At 40.5% G+C, this 18,475-nt stretch overlaps 1 protein-coding gene across 1 annotated transcript in view; it reads left to right on the top strand.

The window, feature by feature from the left end:
* LOC109855381 (disintegrin and metalloproteinase domain-containing protein 10) overlaps positions 1-18,475 on the top strand; it is a 39,635-nt gene that overhangs the window by 11,954 nt on the left and 9,206 nt on the right. The gene's annotated exons all lie outside the window — the stretch shown is intronic.

The following is an 18,475-nucleotide window of genomic DNA, read 5'->3' as shown; positions in this document are numbered from 1 at the left end:
CCTGTCTTCTTGCCGATACTGGCCCAATATCGGCCCTGTCTTCTTGCCAATACTGGCCCAATATGAATGCCGAACACTGGTGAACAAACGGGCCAATATTGGGCTGTTATAAAATACAAAAATAGGACAATACTGGACCAATTGTCAATATCGAGTATCGGCTATAAAGGTTGGGCCATTGTTGGCCTAGTAGTATTACTGGAAGTCTGTCGGCAATTCCTACATGGGGTATCTTAAAAATATTTTCAAACATATCTTAAACAAATATTTGAAACATTGAAAACTGTTACGTTTATTTTTATGCATAATTATTTCTTTCGCACACACACAAGTGTCTAGATTATTACGAGACATTTATCTTACCACCGAAGACGATGAGTGATTAAAATATTTTATAGTTCTCGGTGAGAGACGAGAGAGTGAGAAGAAGATCGTCTTTACAGCAGCTTCTTCGGGAACACATTTCAGATAAGATAAGATTATCACGCGCGAAACTGTTGCGATCGAAATTGACTCTTTATGCCTTTAGAGAACGGTGGAGTGTCACGCAAGCGCAATTTGATTATCTTGTGTTTTGCGCAACCGGATTGCGCGCGACCATAGTGTGTTTTCTTACGATTAGTCCGTAATCTCGACCACGCGATATTATTAAGCCCAGAGAGGGTTAGCAAGCTAATATTCCCAATGTTTCCAACACTGTATGCAACACGTACGTACACACACAAACAAGACAAGAGAATTATGTGCAACGCATGCGGTTATTTTAACTCGCCCCAAAATGCATCAGAGGATTAACGCTTTGTTTAACGTCATTGCATAACCGCAGATGGTTTTCCGGCTGAATACGATTTCAGTAATTCATTAAGCACACCCCTCGTTAGTTCGCGTCGCTAATGCGCACATAAATAATTGAGTTTGTTTCGCGTTACGCGGAGTCGTTCTCTCTTCTCTTCCTCTCTCTTTTTCTCTCTCTCTCTCTCTCTCTCTATACGGGGGTGCAGCAGCTTCCGATGAAATAAAGTTCCCCGATCGACCTTTACAAAAGCATCAAGAATGATTTATTAGCGGCGTGCCTAGTTATCCGTGTAATTAAACCTCTCCTTCCTTCTTCTCTTCCTGACAATAAGACGTCGTGGAGAGAAGTAAGACGAATTCCTTTCTATTATTAAGTAAAGAAAAGAAGATCGATCGGGTAACATCCCTTCCGTGTTGTACATATATATATACACCTCAACCGGTATCGGATATTCTCCTCGTAACTTTTCGCGACTCTCATCGGGACAAAATCGAGAAATAAATTTCGCGTTCGAACGAGCGGCGCTTCTCGAAGCGGGAGTCGCGTCGCGACGCATCGGAATGCGCGCGACGTATACGTATACATATCGGCTCGCAAATCGAGGTCGTCGATTTCAATTGGAAATTATCTCGTGCGTGAATCGCAAAGATACGCGAACCTCTCTCTCGTTGGTGATTCTTCTTCTTGAACTCGCGGAATTTCACACGTGCGCGAAATCGCGGAACAGCATTTCGCGTTGCAACCTGTCTCGCGATAATAACGCGGATATAAATTGTATAATAATTTGTGTCGCGTCACGTCTTGAGTGCGCGAATAGTTCGCACGATTCGCTACTGTTAACAAATGAGAGGAACGACGTAACACGGTGAATACCGCGGATCCGCTAGCGAATCGACGTTCACGGATAGCACGTTGCCTTACGTCGTCTCGCCCGTCGCATTAAACTAGGAATCTCATTTTCGTCGTCGTCGTAGTCGTCGTTTGGAAACGTGCCAGATTCTCGCTATTGGAGATACACCGCACCCCGGGTTCTGTGGTGGGCCAAAGGGGTCACGAATAGGGATGTAATATAGACCTCGTATACTTCTGGTGGGAAATAAGCTCCGGGCAGCGATTGGGAATCGGTGAAGCTCATATAGCTAATTCCGTCTTGTTAAAGAAAAAAAAAAAGTATTCAAGTATCAGTCAAACTTTCTTTCATTTTTCTCTCGTTTTTTTCATTTTATCTGTATTTTATATAAAACTAGAAAAATAATTACATGTTATCAGTTAAATATATAAAAAAATAAAACAATGTTAGTTTTTGTATTTTCCTGAAAAATAAACTTTATATATTTTTATATAATTTTACATATTTAAAAATAAATATAAGTATTTTGTGAAATATGTATTTTTCAAGAGGCGTTCCACAACTTGAAAAAACCTCGATATAAATTCAACTCGATGTTGAAAGTTTTCTCGCAGATTCCAAACTGATTCGAATCGTGTTTTGGATTCGGTAATATTTTATTTCCCGCAAAAGTTTCAACTACACTATTACCACGGTGATCTAAGCACGGCACTGCCTAAATTCGATAGTTGGGTGCATTATCCGATCGCCGTAAGCGTTTCTGCAAGAGAACCTGAGGCGGACACATGCATATCGGACAATAGGGACGAACGAGGGAAAGGGAGGGAGGGAGGGAGAGGGAGAGCGATATATATATATATATATATATACACATACACAGAGTATAATTTCGACGTACAGACGAACTAAACGTAACCGCAAGCTCGCGAACGGACCTAGAAACTTGATCGCGCGCGGACTCCACCGGCGAAACGTAAATCGCAAACGACCCCCGCCGTCGCGTTTCGACGACCGGGATTGCGGGAAGTTGAACCTCGGTCGTAATAGCGTCTTGCCCTGTTAATATCCGGACGTCGCAGAGTCTTCACTTTGGCGACTTGGATCGCGGTTACTTGGTCGCGTCGAGTTTCCAGCGGCGGGAACGTTTCTTGTGCGCGATGACAAATTTCCGTGTCGGGAAATCGGTGTCGAGAGAGGAAGAGAGAAAGAGAACAAGTAGAGAGAGGAACTGTGGCGCGCGTTCTTATTAATTCAATGCAATTGTGTTATAGGTCTCGAGACACGTTATAATTGCGAATCTCATTTTCCGACCATTCAACACACATGCTTATTTAATTGTAACAGACATTAATTTAAATTTGGTTTTATTAACCTACGACAAATATTAAAGTAACAATATTTAATATATGAGACAGGAAGGATAAAATTAGAGTTTGACTAGGGTAGGTTCACCAGGTTTGTTTCGGAAGATACAGTAAAACATTGAATTTCGAGTTAAATTTTCAACTATTCTGATTTATTTCACTAGACGGAATAATTGGGAAGTTAATTGAGGACAATTCTGCGGCTAGTAGTCGCGATTATTTATGACGTATATAAATTTTATTGAATCGCACGCTATTATATTTTTATTTCGAACGCGAAAAATTTAATTGAGAAATTTCTATTTTAAATCTTGATTTTTGTCTATATACAGAAATCTCTCGTGTTTACGGATTACGGTGAATTGAGTGTCTGTGTGTACGTATCTTCGGGTTATAGCGCGGTGAACGCGTGTAGGAATTTGCGTCGATTCGAACTAATTAAATGTGTCGGGATAAATGGAGGTAATTATACGCTACGTGATGATCGGATTCCACGTTACACGGAGTAATAGTATCCCGAAACTTAGCGTTTCCCCCATTGAGCCGAAATCCACGTGAATAGCAATTATCCTGGAAATCAAGCGCAACTCGAGTAGCGATAAGTGACGAATAACAAATTTGAAAAAAAAATTAGAAACAATATCTCGCAAATAGAATTCATATCGATTTGGGAATGAAATTTGTTACGCGGAGAGACACAATAATTGGTTTTATTTCTCGAAATAACTCCAAAGTGTCACGGGAACCTCGAGCTTAAAGTTTACCACCACGGCGGAAAGCGGAAAGTGGTCTGGAGATAGCCTGTATATATAGAGCTGTTTCAACTTACCGGCGCGCGGCGTGTTTGATTAGTTCCGACGTCTGCTGCGAATTCGTCCGAACGAGTTTCCGTCGGGACGTGCATCTTCTACCATAACCAACCCTCGTGGTCTTAAGACGCGTATGCGAACACCAGCTGCTTCCTCGTAATAGAAACGTTTACTGCGAACGAATCCTTCGTACGTCACGTGCCGCATCTTGCGCGATACGTTTCCGAGATGTGCATTTTTCGTCTTTATAGAAAATCAAAATAAATAAACAATCGCGTAAAGAATTTTTTTTTATCTTTTTTATTTCTCAAAAGTTGTTTTTATATCGTGCGACAGGAAAGAAAGAAAAAATCAAATCCTGTTGAATCGCGACGGTATAGTAGCAGTCGCGTGCATTTTATATGGAATATTGAAACGTCCGCGCTTAAAGCGCTTAATGGAACTATTTCAGTTACATCGGAATCCGATGCGTGGAAATTTGTACATTGAACGCGCGTGGAAACTTCCTTTGCACGTGGATTGACAGATTTGTATATACGAATATCTCCTTTGACGGCGACGCAGCGCGTTTCGCTCTTTCTCTCTCTCTCTCTCTCTGTCTCTCTCTCTATCTCTTTCTCTTTCTCTCCAGTAGAATAAACGCGAATGAGAACGAGTTTACTCGTTTCCCGGCTACTGTTTCGCGCATTACGGCGAACTAATTCATTCGTGCTCAGATAGCATAAGCGAGCCTTTACAACGAATTCATTCGTTCAATCATGCGCTCGCGGGATGCTACAAATAGCTGGTTCGTTCGCTTTCCGCCTTCTCTCTCTCTCTCCTCGTGATATTCGTTCCTGGTTATACGATACAAACGTGTATCAAAGACGACTTTTCGTTTAATCATGCTTTTACGTATAAAACGATATAAACGCGCGTGTTGTGTGTGTGTATATATATATATATATATATATATATATATATGTATATATAGGTTTATCTTTACTATTTGTTCTTTCATATTTCGAACGCGCTATGCTGCGGAATCCCGTCTGCACCTTCAATCACATTTATATCCTTACACGTAGCGCGAGAATCCGTTCGCTTATTTGTGCTTATTCGAGCGTTTTTCTACGCTCGGGAAAAACTTGCTTAGACGAATTGGCACCGACGACGACGCGATTACAACGCTATGTGACAATCGCGTTCTCTCGCGACTTTACACAGTTTGTTTTTCCCGACATAGAATTGTGTCAAAGCGAGATACAATCAATCGATATTCGAACTGCAAACTTGATGTTTCTCATCGAGCTTATTGTGTGCCGTTATAAAAAAAAAAAAAAAACAAACAAACAAAGAAAAAAAAGATAGAAGAAATTAAATGACAAATGTTTCGGGAAAAACACCGAAGAAAATCTGGATTAAAACTTGATTAAAAAGAGAAACGGCGCTAACGAAATCGCGAATTGTAAGAGAGTATAATTGAAATCTCGATATTATATCGTCGCAATCAGCGTGACGATACAATTTCGGCAATCGTCGGGAATAAATGACGATATATAACGAGTCACGGTTATAGGCGGCGCCGCGGTTGTATATTTCACAACCGGAGCGACCGTCATTTAATTTATCAAGCAACCGCACGAAATTAGTAATTACGCGTAGAGCGACGCGGCAATTAAATTAGCTCGACTTTTCCGGCGTGTATTCCGCGGCGCAGCAGCGGTGCAAGCCTGACACATATAACCTGGCAATCTGGCCGGCTGGCTGGCCTGGCAAGCTTGGTCTGATAGCCGGCGCAGCAGTGCAGGATAACGCGTATCAACGATAATCCGATTAGCGATTAAACTTGCCTAATTGACGGTATACGCGCGTGTAATTGCATGTCCGTGGACACTCGATTTCCGATTCGCTATAATGGAGAATCTCCCGGACTAGCTCAGGAGACTGTTCGCAAGTAATTCGACCACGGAAAGTAGCCGCAATGCGAACGAGGGAGTTCGGAAATTTATACGTCACCAACGTGCGTGACGTCGCATTAGTCGCGAGTTGATATTGTGTCGCAATATCTCGCGTGTTGTAGAAAAAAAATGAAATAAATAAAAAAAAAAAAAAAAAATAAAAGAATCTTTTGAAACACACAATAAATATTGATTGAATTTGATTACCGTATCTATTCATCGTACTTGCATTGCACGTTAAATCGCGCGAATAAAAATAAAATTCACGCTCGCTCGCGAACGATTGAATCACGCGAAATTTTGCGCGCTTCAAATTTTAAACACGCTACGTTCCGCCAAGCCAGTTAGATATCCATTAACGTAGTTTCCGCGAAACTCGCGGTAACTCGGTTATATACGTCGGCGGGCGCATCGACAGCGAATGAACTCCGCGCTCGGAATAAAATGTAAGGGATTTTTGTGAGTGATATATCATTCGTTATTGAAATGTATTGGACACATTGTCATCCTTCCCTCCTCTCTCTTGCGTCTCGGGAATGGCCAGCGTCGGACGCCGCGTGGACGACGTGTTCTTTTTCCTGTCGAATGTACGCGAGATATTGGCGTCGCGACGACGATAAACCGCGGAATCGATCACGGGGGCTTTCGTGCGGAGAGCAAAAATTGCCGCGCTATTTGTCATGTACGTAGCAGTACGGGGAGGAATCTCCCGTCGTCTCTCCCAATGGGCGAAATTTCAAAGTCCGCGCGAGTAATGTTCGGTTTTCTTCCCGCGCCGGTTTCTGCGGCAGAATCTAATGCTCCGAGAAGTAGGCCAATCCCGTCTTCGTTCTCTTTCCCTCCCTCAGAGCGCGTAATGTTCTTCGGTAATAGCTGTGCAACGATATTTCGGCGTACCCATTTCGTCGTCTTTCTCCATCTCTATCTCTCTTGGCTCGCGGTAACATGGCGGAATTCGAATTGCGACGCCGGCGAAATGTGCCGTTTCCTCTCCTCCAGCTTCTCTCTGGTACAAATGCGCCGGAGTGACCATTGTTTTCGCGAGCTGCGGGCAAGTTAAACTCTTTAACGGACGATATATTTGTCGGGATGTTACCCGCTTTGTTTTCTAAGCCTTTTAACGAAGAAAAGCCTCTTTGTGCGACAGCCCCGAGACGTCGAGAGGACTCTCTAATTCCTGTTGACAGTGAATTTCGTCGAAACGTTGAGAGACAAGTTGCACGCCTGCCGCTGTATCTCAATAATAGTTGTAAACACGATCGCTGAGATCCTCATTAACTATAATTGACACGATCGACGAAACGATAAAGCGATAATTTCTGTGAGACTTGTGTTATTGTTGTTATTGTTGTTACGACGGATTTGTTTGTAAGAAATGTTTGTTACTAGAAATTATATACGTGAATATGTAAATTAGATGCATGAGTATGTAAATTTTGATTTAATAATTGATTTTAATATATAATGAGAAATTTTGAAACAGTAATCCTTATTTAATGTGTCTCTATTATTTAAAGATTTACGATCATTACGTATATGAGTTATTACAGCGAATTATCGTTTAATATGACTATAGATACTTTGCAGTATTTTGCTATTCCGCAGTTTCGTGTCGTACGACCGAGCTACGTAATTATACGTAGCACAAGCTTGCGGCACGAATCTTCTTTTTTTTTTTTTCTTACCTGTTTGTTTCCGTTTACTTTTCTCACCGTATATGGGAAAAATATTGTTCTTAGAGAACAATATTATCATTCGAAATGATCTCAATTATTCTTGCCAGAATGTGTGCTTCAGACAGAGAGAAAGAGATACAGAGACGGTATATTTATCACAACACGAGTAAGTTTCCATTTACATTTATGTATTTTGCGCGGGACAATTTGTGGTGAGCAATTTTTTCACTTCCATTTATTCATGATATTAGATCACAAAGTTACGAGACCCTTCAACATTCTTCACAAGACTTTTCCACGGCGTAGAAATTCGCAGTGCTTTTTCCCTTTCTCTCGTTTAATTTTTATTTAAATATCCTTGAAGTAATTGAACACCGCGTGCGCAAAGCTATATCGAGGTAGAGAAGCCGCTCGCAATTAGCTGAGAGCGAAGTTTCGGTTTTCACTTGTAGTTACGAAATTTTATTTGCTTGTACTATTTCTTGTTCGCGTATGCTCATGTATCTCGAGCCAATTACCTTTAATTTTAAAACAGTCTCTTTGACAGTTCGCATTTCAATGCTGTTCAATTTCGCGACCGCGTTTAATTCAAATTAAAAACTAAATTCTGAGTCCGAGAATGAGTATCGAATACACAGAGAGAGAGAGAGAGAGAGAGAGAGAGAGAGAGAAAGAGAAAAAGAGAGAGAGAGAGAGAGAGAGAGAGAGAGAGAGAGAGAGAGAGAGAGAGAGAGAGAGAGAGAGAGAGGAAACCTGGGTGTTTTATAAATATAACTCTGATAGATTCTAACACGCGAGCACGGGGCTTGTCACGTGCCTGATTAAGCGATATGGTCTATGAAAAAATTTTGACGAACACAAAAACGCGAAAGAGTGTTAAAACGCGAGTGGTAAAGGGTGCGGGGGCAAGTTGGTCACGAATGTGGAAAGGTTCTTCTGGCCGGTTGCCAGTGGATTTTCGACGTATTCATAAGTGAAGCTTCTCGCTTCGGAGCTTTTTGCGCGCGGAAGGATAAGAATTATAAGGACACAAAAGGACACAAGAATAATGCGTGTTCAAAGCGACGTGGCTCTATACTCCGGCTAATTAAGCTCTCGGGAGTTTCGAGCCGCGTCATTTATTGTCGTAGCGTTTCTCAAATGGAACACAAAAAATCCAATTTCCGAAATGCACTCCTTGCGCGAGCACATTGTATGCAAAACGCGTGCATTTAAATAAGCCGCCGCGCTTTCACGCGACATCTCTTGACAGACGCTCCGCTACGCCCCGGTTTTTATCCGAACCTTTTATTTTCCTACTTTTACTTCCGTCTCGAAAGTGAGGGGTTTCTTCTTCTTCTCACGAAGCTTTTAAGTAATAGGCAATGCTAATTTGTCAACTACTGGTGGAGGTGATACTGCGCGTAGCTGCACGCGATGTGTTTATTGCGGAAAGTAACGAGTGTTACAAAAAAAAAAAAACAAAAAAAAAAAGGTAAAAGTTTCTCCACACGTAATTTACGCAACATCTATTAATTCGCACTTGTAGCTTCGAATAATTCTCATTTCTCCGATAGAATTTTTATCAAGTCACACAAATTAATATAATTAAATTATATTGTGCATTTAACAATATAATTTTTATAAGACAATTAAAAAAGTTAATACAGTTAATGTACTTTAATTTATTTCAATTTGTGCAAAAATTAACTACTTAATATAGTTTATTTTATTTATGATAATTTGTGAAAATTAATTATACATTGTCACTTCTGTTTACGAAAGAATTGTAATGATGCATATCGTCGGATATAATAAAGCTATGCGCGAAACTCAATTTACAATTCGGCTCCAAATATCGAGCAAGCCGAAGTGCTCGCGCTAATAACACGAGCACATCGATTCGACAGACTGAGATCCGATTTTTCTGTCTGCGCTGATTCGCGCGAGCCGACTTAATGACAGGTAATCCAATAGTCAATTAACAAACCTGACGCGTGTACCCGCATGTATCGACGCGGCTTGTACGCGTTCGTAATTTGCCGTGATAATCAAGAGTAGAATATTTATTACTCTATCTCTATCTCTATCTCTCTCTCTCTCTTGGAGTGTCGAAAGAACGATGAAACAATAGTCGGTTTTGTTGAGAGAAATTGCATCGCTCTCTTTGATTCGCCAAGCTGATTAACCGAGAAAGAATATTGAAACAATTCAAATCATCTTTAATCAGAACGACGAGAGTAAAATTCGTGTACAACTTCATGGAATTTAAAACGACTCTTATCATAAAAAATAAGCGAGATATTTAGGATGCTCAAGTTAGGTGAGACACCCTGTATATTATATATATTATACATAATATATAATTTTAGTCATGTGACTGTAGTCACGTGGTGTTTTTCCCCTCTTTCCTGTCACGTGACTTTACTTTAGTCACGTTTTTAATTTTCTTCACGTATACGACGAACTGTCAAAATCGCTTCTCATCATTTACTCTCGATCGACCGATTCGATTCGACTCGACTCGTTTTTTTTTTATGAGAGATATATTTTTTTCCGTATTATGTATGTGCGAAATACGCGCATGTTGCGAGATCACGCATGAAAAAGCTAACAAAGGCCGTACACATTGCGCGATTTTCGAAACGCATTAAAACTCGTCGACAAATGACACAACGGCGCTGTATTTTGGCACGATTTTATTTGTCAGGAAATCAACACAGTCGGGAGGAAAAAGAGGAGCTGACTCGCAAAATTGGTAAAAGGGCGAGTTTATCTGTTCCGGGATATGTACGTGTATACCTGCATTATGTGCATATAAATGTGCGCAGGAACTTGTAATTTTGTGCCGCTGCATCGCTGCAAAAGAAAAAGGTCAGCAATTATTCCGTGCGATTAACTCGCTATAGGTCAATCGAGGGTTAACCGACGCTCATTAGCCTAAGTATTGCGGATCTCACCGGCGGGATAAGTACCACCTTCTACGGTTACGTTTGATGCCGCAAGACACCGCAATGAAATATTTCCGATACGTGTGCATATTAGCGCGGTATCGAGCGGAGCAATTCTTTGTCCGCGATAGATCCTATTACATTTCTTGCAAGACTTACCTTAATTATCCTCGTTTCCTTTTTCACTTCTCTCTCTCTCTCTCTCTCTCTCTCTCTCTCTCTCTTCTCTTCTCTTTTTCTCTTTCTGTCTTCCTCTTTCTCTTTCCAAGATTAATAATCAACTCTCGGAAACATAAAAAATAAATCACAACTAACGCTGACATGAGAGATCGGTTACACCTTCGGGATTTTATGCGAAGCATAAATCGACCGACAGGGGAACGAGACGAGGAAAATTACGATATGCTTTTCAATCTCAGAGATCGTTGCGCGAAATTGAATTTAACGATGAGTTACTCACGGCAGTTTTGTAATACAGACAGGCAAGTCTTGAGAAACACTGTCAGATCCAGTGCGGAGGGGAGATTGCGTGTCTTTTGAGATTTGTCTTTCTTACAATTGATTAGTTTTTGAAAAAAAAAGACGTTCTTTTTCGACGGAATAAAATGAACAATTGATTCGGAAACTCGAAGCCATTCGCACGCCACTCGAAATAAAATAGCTCATATTCTCTTTGTCTCAGTTTCGGACAAACATTACGCGCGCGCGAGTAGATAGCCCTCTCGATACTCGGAACAATTCGGTATTCAAGTGCTGTTCGCGCCGCGTATTGTTCCGCAATAGGTGCGAGAAGGACCATCGATAAAAGACCACTTCTCGCGCGGCCACGATTTTCACCGTATTTCGACGCACACTGTGGATTTTGCCCTCTCGCTGCCGCGCGTGGTTCCGCATTTTCGAGAAACTGCACCCGAAAACCGGCCATTTGCGTATCCACGTGTCGCTTTTATATACGGAATAAAACGGGATTATACCGAAATAATAGAATACGTGTATGTATACGAAGAGAGAAAGAGAGATAGAGAGAAGGAACAAAGCAAAAACGCGCTTGCTGCTACAGCGTCATGCAGAATTTAGAAATTACCTCGTTTACGTCGATGACAAGCTTGCAACGCCGGCGAAAAATGTTCACGGTGAGATTTTGTGATCCGTTTACACAAGAGAGAGATTTGCAACTTTTTAAATAATTATTTAGTTTTTTTTTCGTGCGTTTAGCTTTTTCTGTACAAACTCTTTACGCTTTCGTTTATTTCCAGTAATTAGTTAATTAAGTATGTACAGCGTGTGATGTCAGTTACGCGTTCTATTTCGTAAATATATATATTTTTTTTTACGATTAATAAAGTTTTAGACTTTTAAGTTTTAAACTACGCGAGAATTTTAAACGGTCATGAGAGCCTTACGCTGGATGTTTGTTGAAAAAAAAATTATATATATGTATATATATTTTTTTACGTTACGTAAATCCGTACGTGTGTTGTTTTCGAATTCGAAGACAAACTTGTGCGAGACATCTCGCGCGAAAAAGAAGGGAAGAACGTCGAGAAACATTCTCGACGTTCTCGATCGAAGAGGACTTAGCAGGATGTACGGTTCTGCGTCGATTCAAATCAATGTAACTGTTCGCTCCGTTGCCGGTAATCCGATTGTTAATCGAGAAAGCGTCATTCGGTCGCGCGTTTTTTCGCGCGTATGTATACATTGACATCGCGTTTCGTCGAAAGCTCGGCGCCACGAGCGAATCGGTTTGGCCGTTGAGCGACTAAATTGGATTTTTCCACTAACGAGCACGAGAGCTTTCCTTCCGTGAAAGCTTCTCTCGCAAACCTCTTTTGCGACTGCTCTTTTTCTCAACTACCGAACTCCCTTTCTCGCGCGCGTCTTTAGTTACGCACGCATTTTTTTTATCTCTCTCTCTCTCTCTCTCGATCTTTCTTTATATAGTTTTTAAATTTCTATTCGTTGTCTTCCCTTGGTCGATTAGAGCGTTGTTCCGTTTCTGTAGATCCGCCATTTCCCGGAAGGATTATAGCGATCCAATCGGTCACATCTATCTCCGTCGCGATATTGTACAAAAAATATCAGAATCGTGCGCGCGACAATAGACTTTTCTGATACGTTTGTCAATAGTATTTATATGTATAACTTCATTTTTTATGTTTTCTTGCGGCAATTATTGCACACAAATTGGATATTCTTTTATTTATATATACTTCTCACGAACCATCGAATTAATAAGTAATTGAAGTAATAGTCGATATACTTATATCACTATTTAGAATCGCGATTCATTTTGTACTTCTTCGTCGAGACGGTGTCAATTTGACTAAATTAAATATCAGAAAGAATATGAATTCTTTATTGGCTTGTATATTGACCGGGAAGAGTGAAATAGAGAAAGATCAGTCTATTGAATCGTATTTTCAAACGGTCGCCGCCGCCATCGAGCGTTTTATCGCAGAAGCGCGAAATCGTCGGACGGTATCGAACTGCCAATGAATAAGTATGAACGAAAACACGACACAATACGTGACAGAAACGAATTCGGACATGAATAATTCATTAATTATCGGCGAGAATTTTTTTTTTTTTTTTTTTTTATCTTGCCCGCGCCTTTATCGGTTTTTTCCTCTTCCTCGAAATACAGTTCTCTCTCTCTCTTTCTCTCTCTCTCTTTCTCGTTCCGCATAATTCGAGGAGGGTAAAAGGAAGAGGGATAAATTTCCCTTACTTTTGGGGGTTTTCCTTTCTTTATCTGCGCCTCCGACTTACACTCTTGTAACGATCATCTCGACTTCAAACTATACTTTTCTCGTCTCTCGAAATTACTTCGAAGAAAAGTCGATTCTTCGACTCGAAATCCGTCGATTTATTGGAATCGCGTAGGGGAAACAAGTCAAATTTCACATATGTGATTGCATTGTGTTTCGTGTATTTATACGCGTACAAATGCCGGAGAAATAATTCCACGGAAATATAATTCGGACGTGTTTCAAACATATCCGATTTCGTATAAAAGCTCACGTACAAAAAATAAAATATATATACATGTGTTCCCTCTTTCTCTCTGCTTTATTATACGTTTCAACTTGATTAAAATTTCAGACGAATTGTTGCGAACGCGCGTTGCTCGCTCGTTAAAATATCTCGTTCGCGTGTCAATCGATGATTTAAATATTTCGCACGTGTGTACATTTACAGGTTGGACGTGAAACTGTCAGCGCGCTGATTAAACGAGTCAATTGTCCCCATTAGTCCTCGCTCGTTGTTTTTTCTCTCCCCCCCGTTTATCCTATCTCTATACGCTCGATCTCTTTCCCTCTTCTCAAAGTCGTTTCGACTTTAACCGGCTTTTTCTTCCGCGGGATTACTTTCGGAAGTCGATTTTCCGGGGGGAAAAAAAAGGCCGAGAGAGAGTTTTTCGCGCACGTACCGACGACAACGCTCGCAATACCGCGTGTGTAAACGCGTAACGAGGAAATTTGACCGTATTGCAAATCGGCGTCCAATAATGTTTTGCAAGCGCGTCGACGATGAATAATTGATAAATCGGGCGACGCGTGTACGCGCGTACGTACACGTGTTGTGTACGTACATACGCGTGCGCGCGCGCGCGCGTCGGAATACGCGTACGCACAATTGCGGATTGTGACGTGAGTTTAACATTCCTCTTTTCCCACAATCCCTCTATATACCTGGATAGCACACTTCAAGGCGTAATCGCGTTCGTAAATCTGTGTAACACACGCGTTACGCGAGGATTGTATATTCAGATGTATAATACATGTATATATATATATGTATACGCGCGCGCAAAAATAGAACGTTCGTCAACAACGGTTTTGAAGCGAAGTGTATTTTTTCGTGAATTATAAACTTTTGAATGATGAATACATCCGGCATCAGAGAGTCTGGATGCGTAGGTAATACAATCCTCCGTAAAGATTTCTCGTTTCAATGTGTTTTAGCGTAATTACGTTTTTCTCGTTCGCGATACAAATGGAGCGCAAAATCCGGAGGAAAAGATAATTACGGATTTTTATCCGCGTACATACGCGCGCCTCTCTGCTCTCTCGCACGTTTTTCCCTTCCTCGCTACGTGTATATGTTTTCTCTCGCGTATATATACACACGTCTTCAACGCGGTCTAGCGTGCTCCACATTTATATCAATTTTTCTTTGTTTTCCCCGTCGACGATCTACTTTATCCGCTTTACGCCTGTCCAAACTGTCGCGTCGGGATGAGACTCGATTAAGCCACGGGGTACAGATTCTTTCTTTCCTTCGTCGGGTCTCTTCTCTTTTTTCTTTGTCTCGCGGTCGTTCACGGACAAAAGCTATCAAAAGGACGTAGCCGCGCGGTTATACGCGGACAGTTTCATAATTCCCGTGCTTTTGTCCACCTTTCCGCGTTGTTTCCCGCCCCAAACCCTTATTGCCCGTCTGTGTTTCAGTATTCATATAATTGTTTTATTTCGATTTTTTTTTTTTTTTTTTTTTTTTAAACCACCTCGCAGTCACTATTCTCTTTAATATTTTCATTAATTGTCATGCTGTTTGCATTTAACTTCTCTCTTTTGTCTCGCGAAACGAAACACCAGTATCCTTCCGTTTCTTGGGGAAAAAAAAAATCCTTTCTTACAACTCCGCTTTTATCATCGCGTATTAATCAAGCGGTCCGTGTTATATCATACGATATTACATTGAAAAAATATCTCTCTTTATCTTTCATCGTGGAAGAAAAATATCCTTTCCGACCATTTTCACGATTTTCCTGTTTTTCAGGTTATTATTTCCCTGCTTCTACATCGCCCGCTTTATAATCGCTTGCTAGTTTCTTAATGTATGTATTAATTATACACTACGTAATTATCTTTGTTATCTTATCTTTTTGCTGAAAAAGTAAAATATTTGTTTAACATCGTGATTTCCTTTCTGTTCTTCTGAACATCCGTCGCACTGCGCGCAATCGTGTCTGGCGCGTGATTTTCCTAGGATATTTGTTAATTATCGTGTGTAATTAACACATTTTCTCTTGCGTTTCCTTTGAGTTTATCTTTCTCTATTTGTTCGCGAAAAAAGAATCCTTCTCTCGTCTGCTTCTCTCACCTGTGTGGCTTCTCACGCTTGCTCGTCGGGGATTAAGTTGCGCGCTTTGAGCGGTCAAACGTGAAAAAAGCTGACGAAACGCTATCAAAAGCGCGAATGTTCGTTAGGCTACCGCTTGTAATGATTTTTTTTTCGTTCTCTCTTCTTCTTTTCTGTAGAAACGTAATAACGTCTTAATCTTGATGCAGTAAGAGAGGAAACGGAATTTACTAAATTTATAGCAACAAATTGCATTTCTATATTATCTTAGAGTGGATTCAAAAAGTATTTGTGCACCTGATCTTTGTGTGATATGTTTATACAAACAAATGATACATTAACAAAATCAGTATTCATTAATTAAGTCGATTATGTTCTGAGATAATGTGCTGAGTAACATTGTTTACTAATGCGTTACAAACAATTAATAAAGGAAATAACATAAATTCGAATGTTAAAAAAGTATTTGTACACTTGCGTTTTTACACATAGGAAATACACAATTCTCTTAAAGTTTTTTAATACGAAACAAGTTTTTAATCTTGCAATTTGTATTAAATTATCTCGCGACACATATGCATTCGAGCATTCGTAATTTCTTCGATAAATGCTAAATTTCCAACTTCATTATAAGACATACAATCCAAAAATCATTATGTGCATTATTATTAAATGTGGGTGTACAAATACTTTTTAAACCCACTACCGTATGTACCAAAGAAAGAGAACTAAATTTACGTTTTGCGTTATGATTCGCGCTTTATTGATCGACACAGACGCGCAGTTTTGTTTGCAAATCGCGGAAAATTTTTGACGTTGACTTGTGTCAAAAAATCGACGCTATCGTATTTAATCCGACGACTAGCTCAGGTTTTTTTCTCACATTTTCTCTGTGTCGGTTTACCCACTACCCGCGGTTTTTCGTTCCGGTCTCTTTCGCTCTCTTTCGTCAATGAAACATCTCTCGCGGGAGGTCTACTTTTCATCGACGATCTCTCGCCCGGAGTACAGGAGAGAAAAGAGACGCCGCCGCACATCGATTACGTTTCAACTCGTCCGCGGGGAATCGCCGTTCACGCTTAAGCTATCCGCGAGAAACGGGATCGAATTAGCCGTGGAAAACTCGTAGATTGGAAGACCGCGCGAGTGGAGTTCCTCTCGTGGGGGTTTATTTCTAGGATGGAGAGAAAAAAAAAGACGAAATTTTCCGCCGCATCTGGAATTCGCCGGGCGTCTCTCGATATCGCTGTCTCTTCTTCGGCGCTAATCGATGACGTTCTTGCGGCTTCGAGACCGCGGAGTAATTGTCTTCACGGTGTCTCGAAATAACCAGCCGGTATCTCAGCCAAGAATGTTTCGGAGTCGCATCTTTAGCGAAGATGGCGTGATGTGATACACGTCGGGAGATTTTTATTCTATTAGGATAAACGATGTGTGTGTATGTATATGTGTGTATACACACACATTTGCTTTGTTGATAAATGTGATAAATGATAAATTATAATTAAAGATAAAGCACATTTACATACGTATTGTACAAATGTGCTGCTTCAAATCGAACTGCACTTATCATATTATTTATTAACAAAGCAAATGTGCAATATTCTAACGAACACGAGTATGTATTCGAGTTAATCCTCATTATTTATTTAAGTGTTTGTTTAAGTGTATCTTTTGTTTTTTTTAGTCAGAATTGGAGTTTACACACATCTATTCGTTAGACGCGTCGGGACATTTAATTAATGTGCGTCATCGTGTTTTTCTTTTTAAATTGAAAGATAAATTTACGTATTCCAAAGGAGTAGTATCAAGAAAAAAAAAACGCGACGAAAAACAAAAATCGGCAATGCATTAGCCTCTGTCAAATATGCGTGTTTCTTTTTGTTTACGAGCAAATTGTTTCCTTTCGCACGTAAGCGGCTAAAAATGCCAAATTGTTCCGCCAAATATAAAAGCTCTCTCTCGTGATTGTCCCCCTTTTATCCGAGAAGGGATTGGGCGCGGGATATCGATTACACCATGAAGGGTGAATTTATCCGATCGACCGCGCGCTAGAAACCAAAGGAATCCCAAACAATTACTTGTAGGAAGTAACACGCGGCCGTAAATTTCACCGACTTCACGATAGCACTTTAGTCGATTTATCTTCTCCTTTAGTAATAGTTCGGAATATCGTCTATGATTGACGATTGGAATTCCTGGAATCTCACCCCGCACGTTTCCACCACTCCCCCTCTCTCTCTCTCTCTTCGGTAAACTCGTGCCGCGAAACGTTTCTCGGGGAGGTCGTGATTTTCCGGGGCGTTCCGACCGAGGTCTTTTCTCAATCTACGACGTTATTTGCGAAAATATTCTGGAAGACGGCGACACAAATATCGCACGACAGTTTTCTCGTGCGTGCAGCTTCTTCCGGATGAATTCCGGAACGATGTCGTCAATATTGTTTTGCTCGCGTACGTAGTTGGTACGTAGTGCGTGTTCTTACATTTATAAAGAGAGAGGATGCACGTTTTGTTGTTGTTACAATTTGTGTGACATTTGTATATTTATAATTTTCACTTGAGTTATAAAAATAAACAAAATTATAAATATAAATATATACTTTAGATTTTTGTAGATTTATATTTATAAATTATCATTCGAGTCACACACAAAATAAATGACAATATAGCGAACAGTAAAACGGCAAGTAGAAGAAATGGTTTTGCTTGTCGCGTCACGTCGATAAACTTGTCGATTTTCGAAGAATTTTCCGCGAAAATCTGTCGTTTTTTGTTCAGGGAAGTTGAGCCTCTTCGATGGAATTACACGGCGTGCGCGAAGCGAAATAAAGTTATGGCGCTTGTTCTCCAGGATTCTAAATACTCCCGCAATCCGTTCTAATTCCGTCCGAAAAGTTTAGCGTACCGAGTATCTTTCTTTCTTGTCTCTCCTCTTTTTCTCTGTCTCCGCCGTATATTCCCACCACGGCGGCCAACTTTGGTCAAAGTCGCAAAAATTTCATAAGAAATAATGAAAGCAC

The sequence above is a fragment of the Pseudomyrmex gracilis genome, unplaced genomic scaffold (genome assembly GCF_002006095.1).
Source record: "Pseudomyrmex gracilis isolate BER0280 unplaced genomic scaffold, ASM200609v1 scaffold_88, whole genome shotgun sequence".
Classification (NCBI taxonomy): Eukaryota; Metazoa; Arthropoda; class Insecta; order Hymenoptera; family Formicidae; genus Pseudomyrmex; species Pseudomyrmex gracilis.
The sequence above is the reverse complement of the archived record's forward strand: the minus strand, read 5'-3'. Positions and strand labels throughout refer to the sequence as shown.